Here is a 26,422-nt window from a genome sequence, read left to right on the forward strand (position 1 = left end):
AGGTCCTTCCTTTCGGATTGTGCTCTGCGCCTGCTACTTTTCAGCGCATGATGGACACGGTTCTATCAGGTCTCAAGTGGCACTCATGCCTTGTCTATTTAGATGATATCGTTGTATTTTCAGAAACTTTTGAGCAGCACATCCAGCGTTTACAAGCAGTTCTTGACGCAATTCGTACTGCTGGTCTGTCTTTAAAGCCTGAAAAATGCCATTTCGGGTATGACGAACTCAAGTTTTTAGGCCATGTCGTCAGCTACGAGGGCATTCGACCAGACCCCGGCAAAACCATTGCTGTTGCTTCGTTTCCAACACCTTCGAACAAACACGAACTCCGCCGTTTTCTAGGGCTTTGCGCACATTATCGACGCTTCGTGGCTAACTTTTCATGGATAGCCGAACCTTTGGAACGGTTGACTAAGGATAATGTTCCGTTTGTCTGGGAGCAGGACCAACAAGAAGCCTTCTGTGAACTCAGGAACGTCTGTGCACACCTCCTGTTCTAGGACACTTTGACGAAGACCGTGACACTGAGTTGCACAAGGATGCCAGCAACGTTGGCCTTGGTGCCGTCCTCGTACAGTGGCAAGATGGAGCCGAACGCGTGATTGCATACGCAAGCCGCACTTTGCCTCCAGCTGAAAGGAACTATGCCACTACGGAAAAGGAATGCTTGGCTGTTGTGTGGGCAGTTGCTAAGTTCCGACCATATTTGTACGGCCGATCGTTTCGAGTTGTGACAGATCACCATTCATTGTGCTGGCTCGCCAATCTGAAGGATCCATCTGGCCGTCTTGCACGCTGGAGTCTTCGCTTGCAAGAATACGATATGACGATAGTATTCAAGTCCGGGCGTAAACACACCGATGCCGACTGCCTGTCACGTGCTCCACTTCAACCATCGCCAAACGACTTTGATGAAGAGGATGCATTTCTGTCCATTATCATAGCATCAGACATTAGCGAGCAACAGCACGATGATTCAGAACTCCGGCCTCTCGTCGACTACCTTGAGAACCGTCTACCAGAGCCTGCTCGTATGTTTATGCGCAAGTTATCCTTTTTTCTCCGCGATGGCGTTCTCTACAAATTAGGTTTTCACTCGACCGCAACCGCCTGCCTCCTTGTAGTGTCGTCTTCACTACGTGACGACATCCTGCGGGCGTCTCACGACGAGCCATCTTCGGGCCATTTGGGATTCGCACGGACGTTTTCACGCATACGCCAAAAGTACTTCTGGCCTAACCTTCGCCGTGACGTAAAGCAATACTTGAAGACATGCCGCGACTGCCAGAGATGCAAGGCACCACCCGTGCGTCCTGCTGGACTTCTCCATCCTGTGGATCCTCCGAGGATCCCTTTTCAGCAGGTTGGCATAGATTTGCTTGGACCATTCCCCACGTCGAGGGCTGGTAACCGTTGGATTGCTGTTGCCACAGACTACCTTACACGATACATTGAAACCAGAGCTCTCCCACGAAGCACTGCTAATTATATTGCGACCTTCTTTGTACATGGTATCGTACTCCGTCACGGTGGTCCAAGAGTGGTTATAACCGACCGGGGCACAGCATTTACAGCGCAGCTCACAGAGGATATCATGCTTCTCAGTGGTACAGTTCACCGCAAAGCCACTGCTTACCATCCCCAGACGAATGGGCTCGCAGAAAGGCTAAACAAAACGATCGCTGATATTATTTCCATGTATGTTGACGTCGACCACAAGAACTGGGACGACGTTCTCCCATATGTTATGTTTGCATACAATACTGCCGTTCAAGAAACTACCGGCTTCACCCCTTTTCGCTTGGTGCACGGCCGGGAAGCTGTCACAACGTTGGAGAGAGAGAGAGAGAGAAAAAACTTTATTTTCATGTTGGTTGGTATGGTGGAAAGGCCCTCAGTCCAGAGCCTCGCTTGCGGCATTCTTCAGTGCAGCACTGAGAAACGCCGCAAGGTACCGTTGGTCGTCGGCGCTGGCTGCTTCTGTCAGCCACCCGGCATGGGGTTTAGGGGAAAGATTTGTGGGGGCAGGAAGGGGAGGTGGGGGTGGTCCACAGGACCAGAGGATATGGGAGGTGTTCGGGTGTTCTCCACAATATCGGCAGGGTGGGGGATCTTCAGGTAAGAGACCGCGGAGGAGGTGCATTCGCGCTGGTGTAGGGAGTGTTTCTGTCTGGGCCTGACGAATCAGTACACCCTGTTCACGGGTGAGCACTTTGCTGAGCTTGGGAAACTTGCGTCTTGCCTCTTGATATGGCCGCAGAAGCAGGGGAGCCCACCTTTTCGTCTGGGCTGGTCGCGGAATGCAGGGTGCCTGGTTCAAAGTCTCGCAGGCGAGCTGATTAGCTCTTTCATTTCCCGGCAGTCCATCATGACCAGCTATCCAGATGATTTCCAGAGGACCCTGAAGGTGCTCTTGAATAAATGTCGAAATGTGGGCCGGGAGATCGTTGTGCAACAATTTCCTGCAAGCCGCCATGGAGTCGGTAAATATGATTCTTGGGTAGGCTGAGTTACTAAGGGGCATGTGTTTGATCGCGGTTGCGATGGCTGTCAGTTCGCCGCGCAATGCTTTTACCCACCTACTGCTCTAATGTTGTCACTGATGCTGCCGAATTCGCTCGATGCGCCGAAGAGGCGCGCCAGCTCGCACGAATGCGTATCCGCTATCAACAACAAAATGACGCCAACCGATACAATCTTCGTCACCGTGACGTCACTTATCAACCCGGTGACAAAGTATGGGTGTGGACACCGATCCGCCAGCGTTGTCGGTCGGAGAAGCTTTTGCGCCGCTACTTTGGACCTTACAGGATCGTTCAACGACTCGGCGACGTCACATACGAAGTGATTACTGAAGGAGAAGGCACCACTCACCGTCCCCGACGCCCACCCCTGTCCGATGTCGTTCACGTCTCTAGACTGAAGTTATACAACAGTCGCTGAACGCAAAGCTCGGCGCCTCTCTCACCATCTGCGTCTCTCTTAACAGTATCCCCGTGGCAATCTCCAGTGCATCAATGTTCCGCATCGAGACGATGCTCCTAGGGAGGGGGGTAATGCCACGACCTCGATACAGCTGACAGCCACACGGTGCAATTCGGTGCCACATACTAAGCATGTTGGGTGGCTCGCAGAAGAACAGAATGACAAAGGTGCCAGGACAGCGATAAATGAAGAGATCTACAGCGTCGACCGAAGTCCTTTGTGGCTTTGTCTGTGATAATATATATATACATATATATATATATATATATATATATATATATATATATATATATATATATATATATATATATGTATATATAGAAGGCGGGGTGAATGAAGCATCGCTTTTTCGTAAGGGCGGCTTCAACCTACAAGTTCCTGGGACGCTATAACGCAACACTATTCCCAATTTTTCTATTCCAATTCAGCAATCACCTCTCTGCGATTGATCCAAAACTGTTTTGGGCCAACACCACTTCGCCGGTCTCTCACGTGACGTCACGAAAACTGCGATAGCTCCCCATTTGATATGACGTGTACACACTGATTATTCATAATTTGGCCTAACAAAAGAAAAAAAGTTAGTTCTCATTCGATGCCTTATGCCATTAGCCCTCGGCTATTGGTCAAAAGATTTCGGACTGCACCCACTTCACCTGCCTGTAAAGCGACGTCACAAAACAGCAAAAACTCGCCGCGTCAAAGTGACGCATACTCATTAAAGATGCATTAATATGCCGAACAAAGCTGAATGTTGTTCTAAATAGCCGCAGGCTGCCCCATTCCGAAAGGAATAAAAGATGGCTACCGCCGATCGCTCCGGCGCTGGCTGCTCGTACCTGCCGGAGAGCATGAGTTTATCTGCGTATAATAAAGCTTTCTGCATGGCCGTGTAACGTTTTTCAGTACATTCGCCAAGTTTTGGGGAGGATCAATTTGAACGTCATTCTTAGGCTTTCGTTGCATGCCACCGTGATTTTCAACCAGCCACCGCAAGCTAAGTAAGGGGAAAAGGACCAGTCGCAGACGCCGGCACCACCCTCTTGATCCGTTAATACATTTTCAGTGCACTGGCTCGGTCCCATCGAATCCCTCTCCACTTGAGCGTGCTCTTCGCCTCTCGTCAGCCAATTAGATAAGACAAGCCGCTCAGTGTAGGCAACGTTATTCGTTTTTCAAACAAAGAAAAGTGACCTCCTATCAACGGAGAGAGCGTTTGATTGGTCTGTTCAGACAACCCGGTGGGTCAACGCCCGATGCTGGCGTCGTTGATTGCGCAAGTTCGACGTCAGGAGGTCGGAATTAAAACATGTTGGAATGGTGTGACGCCAACAAACACTGATACCAAGGACAACATAGGGGAAATTACCTGTGCTTTTTCCCCTGTGTTGTCCATGGTGTCAGTGGTGGTTGGCTTCTTATATTCTTACTAATAAAAAATCGGGCCCCTCGGTTAACCCCCTTTCTTCTCGTTTATATATATTTATATATATATGCATATATTCTCACCTCAACAATTCCATGAGGCGATAGTTCCAACTCTGCAGTCGCGGATAGCTGAAACAAACGTTCACGTACGCTAACTTTGCAACAACGCCTCTATATAGCGCTCCTACAACTTCACGGTGACGTCACGCATTTCTTGTTGAATATTGTTGCATATTCGCTCAGCACGCAGGGCCTAGATTGCGAATTACTGTGACAGTTGGCAGAATCGTGGTTTCAAACGTAAACGAAGAGGGACCGCATATGTGGAAAACAAAGCGTGCAAAATAAAGGGATTCCATTCCTTTATCACAGCGTTTTGCGTTCAGTGGCCGGCGGTGAGGTGGCGTCTGAGAGAATTACGAAGGCCGAGAAGAAAGTTTACTTTTAAATGCTGCTCGCTTCACTGATGGAACTGTCAGAGAAACGTAGTGAGGCAATGAATGGGAAGCACAGAAAGTTGGAATTAAGGATATCAATCTTGGCTCTCCTCGCGCTTTTCATTTTCTATTTGTTAACAGCGGCTCCAGCAACATATCCTTCACTCTTGTCTGAAAATAAATGTGTCTTGGTTTCCTCGTTTCTTTCTTGCTGCGTCGTCTCCCTTTCCTGCTCTTTTTGCGTGACTATCACATTAGTGTGTGTGTGTATGTTCTTTTTGCCATTAAGAAAAGGCAACATCACGTTGCTATCTATAATAATTATGGAGAAATGGCCTGCGGAGAGTCTAGTAGAGTGGTGTGGTCGCGTTAGTCGAGTTTAGTGTTTGTAGAAACGAAGCACAAAACGACACTTTATTGAATTTGATGTTAACGGCCACACTTGAGAACATATCCGGCGTGCTCGCTAACATGGACATCACTTTTTTAAATTTAATAGAACCCAAAGCGAACCAGCACTAAATAATTGGGAAACTTGCGTTGTTGAAAAAAGTCCGTGGAGCTGTTCAAAAGGTGCTGCGGCCGCCTGTGCCTCCACGCCGCAGCGGGTATCTTTTAAGTACGGGAGAAAGAACTAAGCATCGAATAACACGTCCCAAACAAATGAAAGTAACGTTTTCATATGTGTTCTAAAAACCAAGCATTCCTATTCTGGTCGTAAAATTAATTAGCAAGTTCACCTAATACTCTTCATAACAACGCAAGAGGCTTCTCAAGGATGCTGCTAAAATCGTACGGTTGGTTTCATCAACACAGAGGGCTTCGCATTCTTTCATAACGCGGTCCATGTTAGCAGGGACACCTCTCAATATGCTAAGTCTGCGTCAAGAGCAAGACAAGCGAATTCGCATATAGAGAGTAACGTGCGCATGTATACCTCATTTTCGAGGTATAGAGTAGGCCGCCCTAGGTTTCTCTTATTGAGATGACATACCAATTTTCGTGAGTTCTCACCGCAAGGTTTCAAAAGGGGTTGAAAATCTATTGACGTGGCCTACGGCAGTGCATTTGTAGCTGTAGTGTGTCGGGGTGGAATGCGCGGTCGCATTTCGGGTTACCAGTCGTAAAGGCTGCGGTACGCTGGGTGAAAAGTGCAAATATTAGCCCTATTGCAGTTAGATTCAGATGCGTGCTAAAGAATGCCTCGTGCTGAAAATTTCCCTTCAGGTCAGTCCTCGTTTCGTTTCTATACATCTAGGTTGTTTGTGTGGGTTGTGCTAAGTCAGTCTGCCATTCAGTCAGTCAGTCAGTGGAAAGTTCGAATAAAAATACATTTAAATTTATTTTAAATTTCCGTGCAGGAGAGGCAGAATAGGCGACATGTATTTACCATATAGTTGCAGTAAAATATGTACTTATAGTAATATAATATAATATAATATAATAATGTAATATTAATAATAATAATAATATCATACTGTAATAATACCATAATGTAATAATATAATAATATAGTAAATCTACACATACTTCGCTGTTAGCTCAAAAAGAATTGACAAATAAGTACATCGAAGAAAAATAAGCTTATGCTGGGTGTTTTCATTGACTATAGAAAGACCTTCGATATCCTAAACTATTAAATTTTACTCGGGAAGTTAAGCGCTTATGGGGTACGTGGTGTAGCTAATTCATTGTGTTTTAATATCTGTCTGAGAGGCAATTATGCGCCTCTATGGCTGACTGTTTTTTGTCGTCTAAAACCATTTCTCGTGGAGCGCCTCAAGGAAGTATTTTAGGCCCAATGCTCTTCAATATCTACATACATGATATTGTTAAGATAAACAATGACGCCTCATTGCCACTCTATGCGGAGGACGCTAGTATTTGTGTTTCTGGACAGAATACAACTGAAATTGTTGCCAGCACCCAAAGTGTACTTTCATATGTACTGAAATGGTCCACTGCTAATGGCCTACGAATAAATGCGAAAAAAAAGCTGTCTTTTTCAGATCCCGAAGCACGGAGGTCAACGCGAACCAATCATTAACGCTCGAGGGAATACCCGTCAAAATAGTGGAGAACCATAAAATTCTAGGTGTGACTTTTTGTGTTCATATGACATGGACATGTCATATTGAATCAATGAATAAATCATTATCGTGTGCTGCTGGTCTTCCGTCACGATGTAGGCACTTTCTTCCAGAAAAAGCTAAACTTCATATTTATCATGCTCTGTTTTCTTCCTATATAAATTACTGCCTATTAGTCTGGGGCGCCACAACCCTAAGTAACATAAATACAATTCACCTATTGTAGAAAAGAGCACTTCGATATATTTCAAAGGTCCCGCGCAATAGTTCTATAGGTACAATGTTTACTCGCTATAAGATAATCAGTGTGAATCGCATGTTCGATTTTTGTTTAATGTATGCTTATTTCTTCCCAACGAAACAATTCAAAGTGTTTATTCATCTAATATAAGCATGTACTGCACTGATTCACCCACACGCAGCGCCGACAAGTGGCTTGTTCCGGGTTCCCGCACGACCTATTTTTCGCAGTCTCTTAGATTCACACTGTAGTCCCTACCTACAAATATAAAGAGAAAGTCGCCAACTTTTCTACGTTTACAAAAGAAGAAATGCGTGAATTTTCTCTTACTCTGGTCTAACGTCTTTTATCATATACTGTCCAAACATGATGAAGAATGTTTCATTGCACTTTGTAACGCGTTTATTGTTTTCGTTATTTTATCATATGTGTTCACGTGAACGTTGAATATTTGAGCTATAATATAGAACCGTTCTGGAGTGTACTTATATATTGACCTTATTTGTTCTATTGTTCCATTGTTGTACTTGCACAAGCTCTTGTTAACTTATTTAAAAAAACTGCATTTGTTTATTCTATTATTGTAAATTTAGTTTTGAAAGCATGGATCTTAATACCGCTGCCATGTACGTGGGCCTTTACGCGTTTGAAGTGCTGTTATTGGCGCTTTTCGCCTAAGGGGCCCCCAACTGTCGTTGGAAATAAAGATTTGATTGATTGCTTGATTGATTACAATACAGCAACATTATATATATATATATATATATATATATATATTGAAATACCACGGTTGAGACGACGCTTTATTCCAAGAAGGAAAAATGGCGCCGACGCAAAAACGAACACGAGCCGATGATTGATGATGATTTTGTACAGATGAAGATGAAGTCCGCATAAATGCTTACACTAATTTCCCCCCTGGACGGAAGCGGCCAGCCTGGCCGCACATTAGACAGTGGAACGGATATGAAAGGGCTTCAGGCGAGAAACGTGCACGATCTCTGTTCCTCGGCAGCGTCGGTCGGTTGGGGCCTCAACAGGTGTAACGCGATAGTTCACCGGCGAGGTCTGCTCGATGACTTTGTAGGGGCCAAGATATCGAGACTCAAGCTTCTCACATAAACCGGGTGTTCGCGCAGGGGTCCATAGGAGCACATCGTCACCAGGGCGGTAGGAAACGGTGCGATGAGAGGCATCGTACCGATTTTTGCGATCCTCTTGGCTGGCTGCAGTGTTCAGACGGGCGCGACGACGACATTGGGCAAGACGAGACACAAACTGGTCGCAAATGAATGGTGAAGCGTTGACGGGGCCAGAGAAGAAAGAAACGTCGAGTGATGACGTTGGGTGGCGGCCGTATACTAAGAAAAACGGAGAGTATCCGGTGGTCCGTTGAACAGACGTGTTGTACGCAAATGTTACAAATGGGAGAATCGCATCCCAGTTACGATGATCAGGTTGAATATACATGGATAGCATGTCACACAGCGTGCGATGAAATCGCTCTGTTAGGCCGTTGGTTTGAGGGTGGTAGCTAGACGTTGTCTTGTGCACGGTGTTGGACGCTTGCAGAACTCGATTAAGAGTGCTTGAAAGAAATGTCTTGCCTCGGTCGCTCAAAAGAACGTGAGGCGCCCCATGACGTAAGTAGACAGCCTGCAAGAAGAAGGCCGCTACTTCTGAGGCAGCTCCTGAGCGTATTGAGGCTGTTTCAGCGTACCGGGTCAAATGGTCAACAGCAGTGACGATCCATCGGTTGCCATCTGGAGTAGGTGTGAGTGGCCCGAAAAGGTCAATGCCGACGACAGAGAAGGGTTGTGCTGGACAAGGAAGTGGTTGTAGGGTCCCGACCGGAGCAGTAGTAGGTCGCTTACGGTGTTGGCAAAACGTGCACGAGGCAACATATCTAGCTATACTCGTGGAAAGGCCTGGCCAATAGAATCGGCTGCGTATGCGCTCGTGTGTTTTGTTGTAACCCAAGTGGCCTGACGTCGGGTCATCGTGTGAGGCCTGCAGAACTGCAGCGCGAAGAGAGCGCGGTAGAACGGGAACCCATCGATGGCCTTCTGGGTGAAAAATGTACCGGTAGAGCACGTCTTCTTCAAACTTGAACAGTTCGAGTTGTTTCCGTAGCCTGGCATTGGGTGGAGATGAAACACCGCTAAGGCGATTGATGATACTAAGGCAATAGGAATCGGCGTAAGAGACGAAGCGTCCTCCGTGCGGCCAATTTGACAAGGTGATGTGATGTGCTCCGATGATGGTGGTAATGGGCATCGTGAAAGAGCATCGGCATCTTGGTGCTTCCGTCCGGACTTATATATGACATTGAAATCATATGCTTGCAATCGGAGTATCCAGCGGCCAAGGCGCCCGGACAAGTTTTTGATCGTAGACAACCAACATAGGGCATGGTGGTCGGTCACAACCGTGAAATGTCGACCGTGGAGGTATGGACGAAATTTCTGGATGGACCAAACAACAGCCAAACACTCTTGTTCGGTTATCGAGTACTTCTTTTCCGCGGAAGTAAGAGTGCGGCTTGCATATGCAACAACCTTTTCGCAATATTCGTGGTCGCGCTGCAGCAGTACGGCACCAATTCCATGACCGCTGGCGTCAGTATGCACTAATGTGGGCGCCTTGTCATCAAAATGACAAAGAACATGTGGGGATGTTAGTGCGCGCTTGAGTTCATGGAACGCGGCTTCACACTGATCGTTCCAATCGAAGGAACTGGAAGTAGCAAGGAGCTTGTGGAGGGGCGAGGCAATGCTGGCAAAGTTCCGGATAAAACGTCGAAAGTATGACGCGAGTCCAATGAAGCTGCGCAGTTCTTTTGCACGAAGTGGACGTGGAAAGTTGAGCACCGCGGAAATTTTATCCGGATCGGGCTGGATGCCGTCTTTGCTAACGAGATGACCCAGGACTTTAATCGTTGTGCTAGCGAAACGGCACTTCCTCGGGTTTAGTTGAAGTCCGGCATTAGAAAGGCATGTGAGCACTTCATCTAAGCGTTACAGATGGTCAGTGAAAGTCGAGGAAAACACGACGATGTCGTCTAGGTAACATAGACAAGTTTTCCACTTGAGGCCGCGAAGAACCGTGTCGATCATTCTTTCAAATGTGGCGGGAGCATTGCATAGACCGAAAGGCATTACATTAAACTCATAAAGACCATCCGGAGTAGAAAAGGCGGTCTTTTCTTTGTCCGCTTCGTGCATTGGGATTTGCCAATATCCGGAGCGAAGATCAAGGCTGGAGAAATATCTCGCGCCTTGCAACGAATCAAGGGCGTCATCGATACGGGGCATCGGATATACATCCTTACGGGTGATCTTGTTTAGCGCACGGTAGTCAACACAAAATCGTACCGATCCATCCTTCTTCTGCACCAAAACGACGGGTGATGACCAAGCACTGGCGGAGGGACGTATGACGTTTCTTTTCAGCATATCGGCGACGTTCTCCTCGATGATTTTGCGTTCGGCCAAAGAGACTCGGTATGGACGACGGCGTACAATAGTCTGGCCATCGGTGTCGATACGATGGAAGGCAACGGAAGTCTGTCCGAGGGACGAAGTATCCATATCGAAGGAGGCCTGGTGCTTCGTAAGCAATTTTAGCAACGCTTCATGTTGAGCAGCAGTAAGGTCAGGGCTTATCACGGAAGTAAGGGCAGATGAAGCAGATTTGTCCTGTTGAGGAAGAGCTGGCGAGGCGGCAAGAGGAAGCAGGGAGACTGGTTGGGTATCCACATAACAGGTCACTGCGGAGCCTTGAGGTAGGAGGATTGTCTCAGTGGTCGCATTTAAACGATGATTAACGCAGAGCTTTCTTTGAACCGCACCATGCAGGAAGCGAAGACAATCCCACGGGCAAGACAGCGACCGTAAGGAGTGATGAACACGTCGCCATTGGTGATGTCCGTAGAAGAGAGACTTATGACTTGCTCGTGGCCGGGAGGCAGTACAGAATCGGCAGCAGTGAGAAAACGCAGTCGTGGCTCATCGGTACTACCGCTGCAATTAACTGTCTCGCTCATATGGACTACACGTTGACGGCAAGAGATTAAAGCAAACGCTGACGAGAGAAAGTCCCAACCTAAAATTAGTTCATGAGCGCACGGGAATAAAATCGCGAACTTAATGTGATGACAGATACCATCAATGAAGACGCGTGCTGTACATTGGGCTGATGGTCGAATGATTGCTCCATTAGTCCCAATCAGGGATGATCCAGTATAAGGCGTCTTCACTTTCCGCAGACGAGAGCACAGGTCGGCACGCATAACAGATATAGTAGCTCCCGTGTCAATCAGAGCTAACAAAGGCACACCCTCCACAGACACCAATAACATGTTCGAAGGACGTTCAGGAGGACTTGGAGCACTTCGCTGTGATGCAGTTTTCCCTCCAAAAACTGCACTGGTTAGTTTTCCGGTCGCTGGACATGGAGGTGGGAGACAGGTCGCAGTGGCGAAACAGAACGTCGGAGCGGCGATGGGGAGCGGCGTCTCGAGGCACGTGTGTTGAGTGCGGTGTTGGAGAAGTCGGCCGGAGACGGAGATCGGCGAACGGGAGGATTATCTTCATAAGTGTGGTAAACGCGAGGAGGTGGCTCATCGCGTTCAAAGGCCGCGTAACCACGACGTTCGTCTTGCTGGCGGCGTCGGCAAAACCGGGAGATATGTCCTCGAAAGCCGCAGTAGTAGCAGATAGGCCTCGACGAACGCCAGGCAGAGTAGTAAGGCGGGTTCGGAGCTCGGGTGACTAAAGGTGCCAGATGATCGTGAACAGGCGCAGATGGTGTAATTGGAGACGGCGCGGCTGGAATTGCAGCAATCTGGGCGTAAGAAGCCGGTTGTGGGCAAGGAGAAGCGTTCGGATGCTGGGCGTGCTGCAGGGAGGCCAATTCCTCCTTAATAATACTGCGCAGGTCAGTAGAAGCAGGTTGGACGTGAGCGCTGCTGCAAGGGGGTGAGCCATGCGCTTGCAATTCCTCACGAATTATGGCTCGAATGATAGACCGGAGCTCAATACTGTTTGCCAGGGGGTTGTCGGAAAAATCCGGTTGCAAGCGGATTGACTGCAGGGCGTCGAGGCGCTGACAGACGGAGACGACGTCCGACACCGTCGAAGGGTTTTGAGCGGCGAGTGCGTTGAAGGCAGTAGAGCCGATACCCTTAAGAAGGTGTCGCACGCGATCAGGTTCTGGCATGGCACTGTCGACACGGCGGCAGAGCGCGAGGATGTCCTCAATGTACGAGGTATACGATTCGCCATAATGCTGGACGCGCTCAGACAGCCTCTTTTTCGCAACTTCCGAACGAATCGTGGGCGTGCCGAAAATCCGCCGTAGCTGCTCCCGGAAAGACGACCAATCACAGAAGTCTCTCTCATGATTCAGGAACCATGTCTTGGCTACTTGAGAGACGTAAAATGGCACGTTGTTTAACCGCGATGTCTCGTTCCAGTTGTTGTATTCGCTGACGCGATCGTAGTTGTCGAGCCAGTCTTCAACGTCCTCACCAGGCAAGCCAGAGAAGATTTCAGGGTCGCGATACCGGTTGGTGGCAGGGCTGGGATTGGGGGTGGCTGGCACTTGAACCGAGATGGTGGATGCTGCGGTCTGGTCTTGCGACATGGCGGCCTCTTGGCGTAAGCGGCGTCCCGAACGTAGCTCCAGGAGAGATCTTGAAGTGGATTGAGGTCGAAGGGATCTTAAAGCGCCTCCACCACTTGAAATACCACGGTTGAGACGACGCTTTATTCCAAGAAGGAAAAATGGCGCCGACGCAAAAACGAACACGAGCCGATGATTGATGATGATTTTGTACAGATGAAGATGAAGTCCGCATAAATGCTTACAATATATATATATATATATATATATATATATATATATATATATATATATATATATATAATTCATAGTAATAGTCAATATTGTGCAGTAGAAGTGCGTAGTAGAAAAGTGTCAATAGGCAGACGAAGATACTGCAGCGCACGGTCATCACATGGGCTCCGCGGACTATCGACTTTTTAGTCGAAAATCATCACGTGCGCCTGTCTCGGGCATCCGATCGGATTCGATTCGGCAAAGGGTGTGCTTCAAGACCGCGGTCCATGTCCGGGAGTGAATTTTACGTCATCTCGCGCGACTTTGAAAATTCGAAGCTACGAAAGCCCCGTTAGGCCGCGAGGGGCTTAGCGCGGGAGCGACCCCCTCGCCATGTGCCACTTGATACCCTAAACGCACCCACCGAGCATAGCGGATGGCTACATCAAAGGACATGCATCTCCAAATAGCCCTCCTGCATTTGAACAACCGTACGGATGAAAACGGTGACACAAGGCGAATTTAGGAGGAGGCGAGTAGCGAAAACCACGGGATCGCGCCGCCCGCAACCGTGCAGGCGACGGACGGCTGGCAGTTGGCTGTAACGCGGCGACAGCGAGGAGCTGCCAAGCAGAATGACAGGGAACGCTCTTCCAACGACAAGAATAAGATTAATGGACAGTAATCAGCTGGCCGCGCGAAAAGAGGGCGGCGGTCATCGCATCATGCGTCGGAGGAAATGGAAGCCTCCACCACTAGAACCGAAGAGTGATGGCGAGATAATACTGAAACCGCACAAGGGACAAGCCTCAAGAGCAAGAAGGGCAAACTGGCATGTACAAAGGAACGCCTGCGACATGCCTTATTTTCGAGCTTTAGAATAGGCTGCTCTGGATTTCCTTTATCAATCAATCAATCAAGTGTATTTTCATTCTGTCAAAGATACAGAAAGAACAACTGTAACAAAAAGCTGTTTGTCAGAACAGCTTGACTAGGTCACAGCCCCATAGAAAAATTTCGGAGCGGTAACAACACTACCGTAAAATAAATAAAAAAATTGAAGCTTGACAGACACCGTAGTACTTAGGGCATGCACTGGAAATAACATACCGATTTTCATGCTTTTTTCACCGCAAGCTTTCAAGAGGGGATGGAAAAATATTGACGTGTCCTACGGCAGTGACTAAGTGGCTATGGTTTGTCGCCGCTGAGAGCGCGCTCGTATAGCCGGTTCCCAATTGTAGAGGCGGCATTACACTGGGTTAAGAGTGCAAATATGAGCACTATTGCAGTTAGATTCAGACGCATGCTAAATAATGGCTGGGGATGAAAATTTCCTCTCAGCTTTTCCATCGTCTAGTTTCTCCACATAGGCTGTAAAAATAAATAAAAAATAAATTAGTTAATTACTTATCGATACTTTTAGCATATGTAAGGTCATATTTCTTTTTATTGATAAAAAAAATTGGAGGTCGATTATGCTTCGCCATTAAAGGGACACTAAAGGCAAATACTAAGTCGACATACACTGTTTAAATACCATCCCAGAAATTTCGCAATGCTTCTTTCGTGCCAAGAAAAGACTTAGTTTACGAGTAAATTGAATCTAAAGGATCCGAATACTTTTTTCGAAATTCAAATCTCCCGCCATCCAGCCGAGGAGTGGTGACGTTGCATACGCAGTCACCGCCCTTTGCTGCCGTCGGTGAGTAAAACAGCTTCGGCAGACGGCGGTACCGAGCCAAGACGGAGCTAACGGAGCGGTGGATTCGCCGCGGCAGCTGCTTTTTGGTTAAGTGGCGTACACCGTACTGGCATCCCGCGACATCGATGGAAGTTGAATTCTCTGCTACTTGCATTTTGTGCAACTTTCGTGAGCCAGCAAAACCAGCGCAGCACTACGCGATAACGAAACTCTTGAAACGCGAAAGCGCGAGCGGTGCAAAGTCGAGGGAAAACGCAACCTTTCTACCATCTGCGTTGTTGTCAAGGGTAATTTCAATGAGTTCATTTTTCCGTAAATGAAATGTATCTGAAAAAGTTGCATTTTATTTTGTTTTGTGATACAACACAAGGATGTTTTTTCCAAGGAGTGGTTGAGTACTAGTGACTGAATTTAACTGAGGAGTGCTTTCGTCAGCGGGCAAGTACTTGAATGTCCCGTGCGACTCCTAATCATGTCCTGCATTTACCTCAACTTCTCGATTATTAAGCCTGTGTTCGCGATAATATTGACGTCTTAGAGATCCTGCAGCACTAATTTATTTCTTTAGCTTGACTTAACATTTACTTTTAGTGTCCCTTTAAGAGTGGAATGCGATAGCATTCAGGGAGGCCAGACTGCTTCTCGCGCTTCCCGGGAACTGCAGCTTATGTAACCGTAAGGTTTACTGGGAAACGCTGTGGCGAACGCTATGCAAGAAGGCGAGCGGGCGAGGTTTCTGTTAGAAACGCAGCCTCTCGCGTGGGCCACGGATGCACGGAGGCGAGCGCCACCTGGATGAAGCTGACGCAAGGAACCGAGCGTAGCGCGCTGCTCTATGAATGGTAGAACCGCTGACAAAGAGGTGTATGTTTGAGTTTCCGCGTAACAGAATTGTGTTTTCTTGTGTATTCTAATTACAGTCCGACGCTATCATGTCTGTAGGTTGTGTTTAGGTTTTACTTTACGATTTTACGCGTCTTACTTTGAGAAATTCAGTTATTTCAGTAACGCCTCGGCATACCGCGGAGGGCCTGGGTGGTTGTGGTTCGTAACGGTTTTGCCCTAAACAACATCCGACGCAAGACGTCGGCACCAGATTGTATGGGACATGGGCCTCTTAACGCTATCACGTTAAAAGATCAGGCCAATTCAGATGATGCAGGAGGGTAGAATATGCCACATACATTGACCGTAGTTGCGGTAAAATGAACAGTTACGGTAACTACAAGATATATTATACAGGGTGTTTCGTGCAACTTGAACCAAAAGTTATAAAAATGGGTTTAACCGAAGCTGTGTGAAACCAACGGCATATGGTTTACCATCGTGCGGTGCTCCTCAAAATATTTATATATTCAGCTTAATTAGGTAATTAGTTGAGATCAATAGTTCGAAATCCTTAATGTTCACTTGAGGGCCAAGTGGCTTTCGTTACGTTGTAGAGGGGCTTACGAAACCAGCGATCCAATTTTTATGCGAAGGTACATGCTGCGTGGTTATTTATTTTCAGCGTTAAAAGAAAACTTGCTAAATATAAGGACCACGTGACTGCGCTCATGCGCTATCGTATTGACGAGCTCTGAACCATGCTTCGAGCTTACCGCATATCAGGGACGACGACGCTTTATTCCCGTGTGACAGCGTCAAGGATGTTGACGCACTGTGAAGCCGATGCCTAGATGCCTTCTCTGTGGTCCGCGCACATGGTTCTTTCGCTCAGAGTTAGAGGCGCGCCTGAATAACAAAATACAGCAGCTGGAAACGCCTTGTCGTTATAAAGAAATAGCTAAAACGTATGCGGCGGTAGCTATAACCCCGGTCTCCGCGCCATTTCCAAAAAGTCCCGTCTCAAATAACGCGCAGACAACCGCAGTGCAAATCCAAGCAATGATCATGGAAAACCTGGAAATATTCATGCATGAACTCCTGGCGTTAGTTAATCAAAAGCTAACGGAATTTCAGCAACTGCGCATGAACGATTTCGAAACACATAAGCCATTGGTGTGGGAAAAGGTTTATAAGGTGGTGAAGGCTGTTCTGACGAAGAACGCGCAATTGCGATAGCAGGGAGTTCGGCAGAAGCTAATATGAGCCACTATGCAACACAGTCCGGTTTGGACCAGGAAACGTCACGGGCTATTATGAGGAGGGGGTTGTGTGACTTTCAACAGCGTCTACATGAAGCTCTAGCCAGGTTGACCACCGGAAAGGGTTCGACAGGGACGGTGAGGTGATGAAAAAACAAATAACAGAAGTTTCATACATCATTGCGGGTAAGTGGTGCGCTCCGAAGCAATATATATATATATATATATATATATATATATATATATATATATATATATATATATATATATATATATATATATATATATATATATATATATATATGCAGAAACACTCACAGTTCCTGTTCTTGCACGTAAGGGCAGAGAAAGTGGGACTACAGGTGGCGGCTCGTTGGCTTTCTTATAACCTCTACCGTCTGGGCAACCCCGCTGTCTGCTGCTCCCTGGCAGAGGGTCTTTTCAGGACACGTCGGCTCAACCCGCACACAGCGTCGTGGGAGGGAAACCATTCTTTGGCGTTCAGGGGTTGAACGTAAGCCATGTCGGGTGATCTCACACAGGGGGTCATGGGAGGCAAACCACTCCTTCGCGTAGAGGGGTTGAACGTAGGACCGAGGAGAGTAAGATTTGCATATTCCTTGCATAAGCCGTCGCTGACACCCGATGGACAAATCGTTTCATATTGAAGAGCGGGACGCTTAGGTACGCCGTGTCCCAGGCGTTTGGTATCTGTTCCATTCACTGCCACACAAAGTAAACCGTAACAGGGCGTAAAATAATAGTTGATAATATGGCAAATAACGCTAAGAAACCACTACGAATGCCAAATTCAGGGCAATTAGAGGTCTTGCAATGGAACTGCCGCTCCTTTTCTAACAAAGCAGCAGCGCTGCAACAGTTTACCGAAAACTCCAAAATCGCTCCGGACGTGATGTCTCGGGAGGTAGGAGCCAAACCAGCCAAATTGCACGAAAGAAACGTAATCAAACTACAGAAATCCGTTAATGAAGCAAATGCTTCTAATCACTTTATACATATTGCGCCAGCCATTAGGTACAGGGACAGAACAAGTATCATATCGCGTACTTGAGGGACGATGATGGCGTGATCTACGTATATCGGATAGATTTTAATGAAGCCAGGCATAAAACACTCTTGTGCTAAAGATTAACATAGCGGAGGTTCCAAAACAGCGAGGGTCAAATATTCAGCGTCGATTACGATACTCTCTAATGCGAAATTTGAGCCAGCTCTTTACACATTCTCACTTCGTGCTATGTCGGCTGGCGCGAACAATCTATCTCGAGCGGCGGTTTGCAAACGGAGCGAAATGTGGCGCGACTGCCTCACTAATCGGGAGATCACACGAGGCAGCGCGCGGGTGACGCGTGGGCGCGATTAACAACGGCCGTCGTAAACACACCTCCGATCGTGCAGCGCCTTGTTTCCTTATATGGTAACGACGGTGTGATCGGTGAACAGATGACGCGCGCTACTCTAGCGCCATCTGGTAGCCATCGTCGCCGCAGAGCCCGTCCTGCACGGCACAAGGCTTTTCTTCTCACACTTTCGCCATGCTGTCCTCCTCCGCCTTCCGCCTCATGGTTCCGCTGAACCCTCCTCTCCCGCTTTCCTTCTCGCGATCTCTTCGCTATCGCCGTCTTTCGTCTCCGTATGCGCTCCACGTTCGCTCTTTCAGCGTTCCCTGTGCTAGTTCGCTTGGTTACGAGGGACGCTGACGCTCTCCGCAGGAACGGGAGCCCAAGAGATTTGCCGTTAAAGGCTTTGAAAAACTTACTGCTGTGTAAAATAGGAATAATTACGTAACTATCAAGCAGAGAGACAGAATGTTTGGGGCGAAGCACGATCGAAAGACGCCAAAGATGGCTGCACGTACTGTTGTGTAGAATTCAAACGCCAACAACCCGCCGTGGTTGCTCAGTGGCTGTGATGTTCGGCTACTAAGCACGAGGTCGCGGGATCGAATCCCGGCCATGGCCGCCGTATATTGATTGGGTTAAATGCGAAAACACCCGTGAACTTCGATTTAGGTGCACGTTAAAGAACACCAGGCATTCGAAATTGCGGTAGTCCCCCGCTACTGCGTCCCTCATAATCAGATCGTGGTTCTGACATGTAAAACCCCACAATTTAACTTATTTGAAAGGCCAACAGTTTAAGGCTAAATAAAACGCATTCATCTATCTGTGCTTTTGCAAGTATGTATAATATTAGCAAGATTTTAGCTTATACGCAAAGTGGGAGGCGTGTAGCATCTTGGGTGACATTATAGGAAGTAGCGTAGACAGTGGTCTGTATTTATAAGTTGCGAAAGGCTTTTTACGTTGTACTTTTGTGCTTGTGCTGATTTCACTGTGACTACAAGGCGGTGGACTTTCATACTGGATACCTAATTATTATTCAATGCAACATAAATGTTTGTTTAACCTCATTGTATGCAAGCTTCGTTTCATGTGCCGCGTTACCAGACATACGTATATAATTAAAAAAATCAGAAACGTTTCTACTGAAATAGGACTATAATCGCAGCTGAAATAGCATTTTGGTGTTCTCTTTAAGAATGGTCAATACTATGCAAGCTAATCACATGATGCGCGTGTTTGATATTAAATTTCACAGTTGTATGTTTCTTCTGAGAACTACCGTTAACAAAAGGTTCCTTAGCCTTGTTCTACCCACTGAACTTGCTATTGGTAATATAACCTTTTACGTTTTTACAAAGTATTACATGTTAGAACTGTAATAAGTATTCACTGCGGTTCACTACGGTGGTATGTGTAATTACACGTCGCCCTTCTCAAAAAAGTATTCGTTGTTTATGTGAGGTGCAAGACCGAATATATTAGAAATATTAGAAACGTATTGGTTCAGACCGGCTTATTGCATACTAGACACTTTGTGAATCTAGCACGTTGAGCGGTGTTTTCATTCCTCTACACTACTTACGTGCGCATGCGCTGAAACTATTGTTCGTTACCATGTCCTTTGTTTTCTTCGCTCATCACGTGGCCCAGTAATTAGGCGTTCTGCACTTAGAAGAACCACGCACGTCAAGAGAGCGAGAAAGATAGAGAGAGAAAAGGGGAGGAAAGACAGGAAGGTTGGCAAGTGTAAGTGCCGGCTGGCTACCCTGTGTGGGGAAAGAGATAAGGGAATAAATGATGAAGGAATAAAAAAAAAAGGTACTTCAAAGGATGCAATACGCCGATAGACTTTGCAGCGTTTCGCGAAAGCGAGTCTCGACTAGTTTCATATTTAATGGTGCTCGACCGTCAATCGAAATAAGGATGTAGCTGAGCGAGACGCTTATGAGCACGCGAAAAATCTGATACTTCTGTTGAAGGAGACCCCCTTCAGCGTCAAAAAAAGAGTGCGTCGTATAAACAAGTACTTGCAGCCTCGCAAAGCAAACACCACGTTCGCTTCGAAAGGAAAAAAGCGATGCAAATTATGCGTCCCTTTCGCATAAAGGAGCGCAGGAGTGGAAAACCGAGAATTTGCCGCATCTGCATACTTTACTGCGGCACGCGAAGGTTGCCAGGGCCATACGGCGAGCCATGAATACCACGCCGGCGAGCGTGAAAGACTTTGCCCCGCACCTGCGCTTTGCCCTAGTAAATTATTTCCTCGCGGCTGCGGGAGTCACTGGCCGCAACGGCTGACGCTCGCCCAGTCATCCAAGATGCAGCTTCCCGTGAACCCACATTTGCCGCGTTACCCGGAAGTAAAGCTCGCCACGAGCGGCCTATTCGCTGTTCTGCGAATAAAGCGATTCCCCTCCATTTTTACTTCATTCAGCCGTACTGATAAGGCCAGTACTGTACGATAAAAAAGAGAATATTAACAAGCTGTCTTTTGCGCGATTCAACGATAAAATTCTATCTGCCCACATTTTGACTCAGCATACTGTTTTTTTCTCTGCTTTCTTCAATTCGGCGCGGCCGGTTGTGGTCGCGCTCTCGCCTCCTACTCACAGCTCCGTGAAAGTGCTAAGGGCCTCGCCAAGAAATCGAAAACCCTCGTGAGTGCAGCAACAGCGACGCTCAGTTTGCCCCAAGAGGCCTCCGGAGCGTTCGACCGTGTCCGGATGGCCCCATTGGCTTCGCGTAGTTATTTGCACCCGTGTTCGAACGGCGGCTGTGGACGTGGGCTTTTCTTGGCGCGCCTCACGGTTCCCCTTAAATTGAGTCGACTCCCTTACGGCGTTCAGAAACGAAGCGTGACTTCTTGCCTTTCAAGGACATCGGTTCTGCTTCCCTGCACAACCAAGACGTTTCACCCTTTCGCATTACTTCTTGTCTTCGGCCACGGTTCCGTTGTAAAGTAATTCGCCGCGATTCCCTTCTAGCTTGGCCTGCCTGTTTTTGACTCTGGATGTTTGCTGCGTCGCGCAGCAAAAAAAAAAAGAAAAACTTTCTTTAAAGAACAGTCTTCCAGGGTGGCTCACGTCGTAATCTTTTAAGAAGCAAAGTTAAACAGCCTGCGTGGTGGCTCTGTCAGTCCGGTAATGAAACTCACTGGGCCGTGTTGGGCAGCGACTGTCCAGGGAGACCTTTCTAATTATGTTTGCGAATATGAATTAAACAAGCTGTCGGGAATATTTTCGGAAAGACTGGCCGGATAACTGAGAAGATAGCCGGGCGATGGTATAATGATAGTGAGTTTGCTTGAGCGTTGAAGAAAGAAAGTACCTTCGTGTTAGAGCTTCGCTTGTGTTTTAGTCAGTGCGTTTTCAGTGCGGCATCCTGAAAGTTTGAGAACGACTGGACGCAGCTCTATTCGTCTACAGCTTTCACAAAAAAGAAACAGAAAATCATGCGGAAATGCACTACCGTCTGCAACTTTGACCACAACCACTGCAAATGTGATGCTCTTGTTTCATCCGACAGAGATGGTTATGTGCGGCGTTTGGTGTAACTCCAACCGGCAATGCACGAATCACTTGAAATAGCAATCTCAGTTTGAAGAAAGCTCGAACCGCCTCCGCACGTTTTGGCTTTCAGTATCTGGATTTATGGTATCGCTGCGTAAATATTTATTAACTCGTCTTCTGAGCCGTGTGCGTCCGTTCTCACTCGTGCACACCGTAGAGAACATTTGATCTTTGGTATGTTTGTTTAGTTTGGTCTTAGTAATGGTAAACCCAGTTCAACTGAACGAACCTGCTCCAGCCTGTGCATGTATCCATGCCACTTTCCCGACTGCCATTTCCTGGTCCTCCCCACTTCCTGGCTCTCGCTGTAACGGACAGAAGTAATAATTTTTACTCGCCCCAGAGTGGTTTGAGTACATATCCTATGGCTATTGGCGCATGAAATGTTCGTGCTGTAACAATAAAAGTTTATTTCTCTTCATGGTGCAGTTTGAACATCACAAATAGCTGACGACGAAAAAAACCTGCTTTAGGGAGCTTGAGAAACGCCTTGGGCTTAAAGGCTACACGTCATTCCGACAGATGCATTGTACACGCAAAATGGAAAACAGAAACAGCAACGATTGTTTAAGACAACGATTTACAATTCACTGAAGCCTATATACATTGACTGGTGAAAAAGGCAACCAAATCACATACAAAATCACATACAATATAAAGCACTTATGTAATATAGGGCAAACATGGGGAAAGTGGGAGATGCAAATCCAAGACGATGAGCAAAACAAAAAAAGAAGGTAAAAGCGCAAGCCAACGTTTCGATAAGTGGCCTTGTCTATTTACATAGACACTTAAACTCAGACATACTCGTGTCAGTAGGCCAATAATGCAAGCATATCTCTAAATAAACAAAGAAATGACATCTACAGCACTGATCAGCTAGAACAGGTCACACAAATAATCACTAAACATTTTCAAATATGTAAAGATGGTTAATCAGCATGCTCTTTGGGATTGGTTATACAAAAATGTTATTTGTATTAAGAATATTAAGATACGTAGGTAAAACCTATGATGAAGACTGTTGACAATATGTAGAGCCCGAGAAAAGTTGGAACCATTGCACAGAATGTCGGGTATCGTAGGCAGGTGTGGAACAGTTTAGTTTGAACAACGAAAGGAGCAGGCCATTTTTACCCAAAATTGTGGTTTTGCACATGCTCAACAACTTATGGGGATACAGCTCCGTGATTCTGAGGATACGAAAAGCTGTGAATAACGGGTTGGTGGGTGTGTACGACGGTACATTTGCGAGAAGTCTTGTTGCTCGTTTTTGAGCAACAAAAACTTGTTAGTTTTCTTTTGTCCTTTTACCCCATATAGTAAAACAGTAAAAAATAATTGGTAATATGTATGCATTATATAACAAAATCATTGTCAATTGATGAATTACGTCTCCATGGTGATTTAGACTATGGTTTATTCTGTTTATTCCTAACCTTACGCTGTCGACATGGTCATCCTAACTTAGCGATTCCGTAAATACCACGCCTCTGCGTTTTACGGCTGGTACGATCTCAGTTTTACTATTCCGTAAAACAAGATCAAAGTTACAGCGATGTATTCTGTTTTTTAGTCTCAAGAAAATGCCGTTAGTTTTATTTGTATTAATCTTTGAGCGGATTTTCAAGGGCCATTGCCGCAAGCATTCCAAAAAATAATTGCCTTTTATTAGATACTTCTTGTTCTTTTTATTATTTACTGCAACGGGTGCGAAAAATGCATCATTAACTTACAAAAGGAACAGCAGACGCTCTAATATGCTTCCTTGGGGTACACCGTAACGCATGGGTACTAATTAGAAAATGCGCGGTTATTAATGAGCAACTGTTTTCGGTATTTGAGGTAGGATTCTTACAATCCTCTTATTTCATATTATTCGAGTATTTGTATCAGTAGTTCTTGATTCAGGAGAATCAATGGAAAGGGAGGGAAAACGAGAGATGAAAGGCAGAGAGCTTAACCAGATTAAGTATTCGGTTGGCTGCTCTGCGCAAGGGGGATGGGGTAAGGCCAGGAAAGATAAGAAAACATGAGATGATGAAAAAAAAGGAATGCATAAGTTCGCACCTTCTGTAGTTTTTAAATGAGTCCAGGTTCCTTTCAAAAGCACAGTAGCACTTTTATAGCAGTTCAGATTGACGTCTGCTGGGACAATGGTCCTAGAATTCTCGCTTCCTTAAGGGGACGGTTGTCTTTCTTGTCGAGCGTGGTCTTTTCATTGTGCATTAAGACGAGAATAATCGCATAGAAGGTGCGCTGTTATCTCTTTGCCCCAGAAAACTTCTCGATCTCGACTTGTGACAGTACCAATGAGGTAGAGACAGGCATTGGTAAAGCGAACTCTGAGCCGTAGACAACAAATGAGAGTTGCCTCCCTTCGAGGTAAGCCATGTGGAAGAAGGAGCATCTGATGAGCATCCCAGGGAAACATGCAAATACTTTCAAAAAGTCTACTCACACCCCGGGAATGAATAGCTTTGGCTTCAAATTCATCAATCATAGGTTCCTTCTGCGTCGTCAATGCGGCTTCTGTATTATTTTCTGTCGGTAACTAAATTGACAATCAGATAAGACATTATGTGTCATCACTAACTTGTTAATTCTGATATATATTACTTTTTCTAGGACTTTCGGTAACACTGGAAGAATTGAGATTGGTCGAAACTTTCGGGTACATGTTAGGAGGGTCACCCCCTTTGTGGATGATAGCAACTTTCTCTCCTGGCATGTCTTGCGAAAAACTGCTGCGCAAGAAGCAAGGTTATATATGTGCATGAATACTGTGGCTAAGAATTGGACAACGCGCTTAAGAGGTGTGACTTTAAATCCATATAAAATCTTCAGCTTACTTGTACTAAGATTCGAGAACACTGTACTTATCTTACTTTCCTTTGTGGGAAACATGAAAAGCGAATCTGAAACACTGGGGGTGGGACGGACGTAACTTGTGGGAGCGCTGGAACAATGCAGCATTTGAGTAATAGTATTGAAATAAATGATCGAATTCTTTAAAGAGCTCTTCTCCACTTAGTACAAGCCCATTCTTCTTAAGCGACATAACAGTGTTCCTAGAACTAGCTGCAGTTTATAATTTTATTTAAATCGTCCCATTGGTTCTTCACGCTTTTGTATGCTACATGAATGTGAAAATGCCTTCTGAAAATACTGTGTTTTAGCTACTCTTAGCTCCAGGTTTAGCTGCTTTTGATATTTTTTTTGTGCATGTGCAACTTTGAAAGTTCTCAAGATTTCACAAGGTGGGCCAACAGTTTATGTTTGGTTGTTATTTTGCGCAATTATTCGTACGTGGTCCAAGGCTTTCTGGCTTTATGTTCTCGAGTGCGTCGTAATGGAAAGCATTTGTCATACAGAAGTTTGATTTTTGTTAGGAGTGCATTATACGAATCATCTATGTCGTTCAAAGCAAACACGTCGCACCACTCAAGTGCAGTAACTGCTGTTCGAAAACGGTCTGAAGTAATTGCATCGATTCGTTAATATTGCAGAGTATTACGAGTAGGAGTCTAGTTGCGCCTGCCCATCGAAAAAAAGAAACAACTACAGGAAAGCGATCGCTCATGTCATATATTACTGTACCGTAATTCGTTCTGCTGTCAGCATTAGTGATTATAACGTCAATGGTTGGGGAACTGGAGCATGTTGCACCCGTTGGGCTATCAATAAGATCAGAAAAACCGTAAGCATGCAGCAGTGATACAAACTGTGTGACGGTGACACAGCTTGTACACCAATGTTAATATCACCAGAAAAAAACAAACGAATCTGATTTATTCACAAGCATGGGTTGGGGGGCGTTTTTTGGCAGGCATCCTCAAATCATGAACAGCAGGTTGCCACTATCCCTCAAAAGGAAAGTGTATAACAGCTGCGTGTTACCAGTACTCACATATGCGGCAGAAACCTGGAGGCTTACGAAAAGGGTTCTGCTGAAATTGAGGACGACGCAACGAGCTATGGAAAGAAGAATGATGGGTGTAACGTTAAGGGATAAGAAAAGAGCAGATTGGGTGAGGCAACAAACGCGGGTAAACGACATCTTAGTTGTAATCAAGAAAAAGAAATGGGCATGGGCCGGACATGTAATGAGGAGGGAAGATAACCGATGGTCACTAAGGGTTACGAACTGGATTCCAAGGGAAGGGAAGCGTAGCAGGGGGCGGCAGAAAGTTAGGTGGGCGGATGACATTAAGACGTTTGCAGGGACAACATGGCCTCAATTAGTACATGACCGGGGTAGTTGGAGAAGTATGGGAGAGGCCTTTGCCCTGCAGTGGGCGTAACTAGGCTGATGATGATGATGATTATGATGAAGATGAAGATGATGATGATGATGAATCTAGGAGACCCCCTAAAAGGCTAAGGCATTTTTCTATGTCACCGTCCAGCGGGCAGTACAGCACAGAAAAAAAAAATTCACATAGGATTACGATACTCCCTAATGATAAATGTGAGTGCAGCTCTATACGTGTTTTGTGTTCGCGATATATTGGCAGATGGAGCCAATTGGTCTCGTGCGGTACGTTGCAGACGGACCGAAATTTCGCGCGACGGCCTCGCTAACCTGGAGATCGCGAGAGTCAGTGCGTGGGTGACGCGTGGGCAGAGTTCACAGCAGCCGCCGCCGCAGAGAGACCTCCCACACAAC

The 26,422-nt window shown here is 46.4% G+C and overlaps 1 protein-coding gene across 1 annotated transcript in view; it reads left to right on the forward strand.

Annotated features, from left to right (window-relative positions):
* Positions 1-26,422, forward strand: part of LOC139059516 (nephrin-like) — a 400,294-nt gene that overhangs the window by 183,174 nt on the left and 190,698 nt on the right. The gene's annotated exons all lie outside the window — the stretch shown is intronic.

This window comes from Dermacentor albipictus, chromosome 4, assembly GCF_038994185.2.
Source record: "Dermacentor albipictus isolate Rhodes 1998 colony chromosome 4, USDA_Dalb.pri_finalv2, whole genome shotgun sequence".
Classification (NCBI taxonomy): domain Eukaryota; kingdom Metazoa; phylum Arthropoda; class Arachnida; order Ixodida; family Ixodidae; genus Dermacentor; species Dermacentor albipictus.